We start from the raw sequence: 2,025 nt of genomic DNA, 5'->3' as shown, positions 1-2,025 counted from the left end.
GTACGCACAATCACACACATGCACACAGTCACACGCTATACAATCTCGCACGCACTCCGAACATACCCTATTCGTTGCTGTTGTTGCTATTGCTGTTTTCTCTTAGATTAATTGAAGGTAACGTTATAAGCATGCCCACACCTTTTAAATAGTTCATAACAACCTCAGGTAAATGGCATGCGATGAGATTGCATTCTTTCTTGCGCTTTGGTTTGTGAAGATGACAATAAAGATAACTAAACGGCTTTGCATGTCTATAAATGAGACCATGGCTTTCTTTTTTGCGACTAATTCTTGCTGATTGCTGAAAGACCAGAAGTTAATTATAAACAATGATGGGAGCAACACTCGCCCCACTAAATTTAATGGCAGCCATGTTAACAATTAATGAATGTAACCAGTTCGTTAGATATCACGTGACGAAGTTTAGAAATATCCTTAGATACGAGAAGCAACTAATGGATTGATTGATTGAGTGAGTACGTGAGTGAGTGGGTCAGTGATTCCACAAAGACAAGCCTGAGAACGAACTGCAATGGCAACTATACATGTAGGAATATTGCGGATACAGGAGGATGTGGAGAAGAAATCCTTTAGGGAAGAAGACTACTACTAATACTACTAGTAGTAGTAGTAGTAGCTGCACCACCACCAGCAGTAGCACCACCAGCACCAGCATTAGTAGTAGTAGTAGTAGTAGTAGTAGTAGTAGTAGTAGTAGTAGTAGTAGTAGTAGTAGTAGTAGAAAGACCAGTGAATGAAGTAAGTGCTTAATATCACCTGAAAGGTATTATCTTTGTTTCTGTGCTAAGTCTGTCCTGCAACGTATGGAACCCAAGGCATATTTGAGTTATTTGAGTCTGGTACATGTTGTATTGGTTTCTATTTCTTCAGCTGTTTTGTTTTACCATATAAATGTGGCTCCATATAAGCAATTCCGCTTTTCACCACTTCAAACATATGCACTGTCAAGAACACAGATACACTCTCATTCAAATACCACAAGTGACATTATATATATTTATGTATATTCGTATATATATATATATATATATATATATATATATATATATATATATATATATATATATGTATATACACACATATATATATATATATATATATATATATATATTGCTGTATTTGGGAATGGCCATGTTGCCAGTTTAGCCAATAAAAACACATGCACTATATATTTGGTGTTAATTTGCTTCAGCTTTATTTTACATTAATCGTATTTTGGCCAGAGTTTCTTTCGTCACACTTCTGTGACCACATTAAAGTGCATCAGGGTGATGACCCGCTCATCAGGATAAACAGGAAACAGGACACATGCACATATCAAAACGTTTTTATGAAAAGCTTATATTTTTCATGAAAAAGCTTATATAATTTAAAGGAAAAACCAACAGCGGACCAGTCCAAGTTTTCTAAAGAAAAAAAATACTAATATACGCTTAAGAAGGCGGTGGGCTGGCAGAAATGTTAGGACGCCGGGCGAAATGCGTGTTTGGCATCGTCATGGTTTTTGAAGCATTTCTCATGCAGGAAGTTGACGAGATGCTTGAAAAAGTGGTAGTCGGTAGGAGAGAGTTCTGGTGATTATAGCGGATGAGGCTGAGTTTCGTAGCCCAATTCGTTCAACATCTGCAGGGTCAGTTGTGTGATGTGTGGCCGAGTGTTGTCGTGGAGAAGAATTGGTCCTTTTCTATTGACCAATGCTGGCTGTTGTTGTCGGAGTTTCTTATGCATTTCATTCATTTGCTGACAGTACTTCTCCGCCGTAATGGTTTCGACTGGATCTAAAAAGCTGTGATGGATGAGACTGGCCGCAGACCACTAAACAGTCACCATGACCTTCTATTGGTGCAACTTTGGCTTCGGGAAGTGCCGTGGAGCTTCGTCGGCGTCCAACCACTGAGCTGAGCGTCACCGGTTGTCTAAAATAATCCACTTTTCGTCGCAAGTCACAATCCTGTCGAGAAACGGATCGTTCTTTTTGCGTAAAAGAAGGGAAGACGACAC

The sequence above is a fragment of the Octopus bimaculoides genome, chromosome 10 (genome assembly GCF_001194135.2).
Source record: "Octopus bimaculoides isolate UCB-OBI-ISO-001 chromosome 10, ASM119413v2, whole genome shotgun sequence".
NCBI classification, from domain to species: domain Eukaryota; kingdom Metazoa; phylum Mollusca; class Cephalopoda; order Octopoda; family Octopodidae; genus Octopus; species Octopus bimaculoides.
This window is presented reverse-complemented; position numbering follows the sequence as displayed.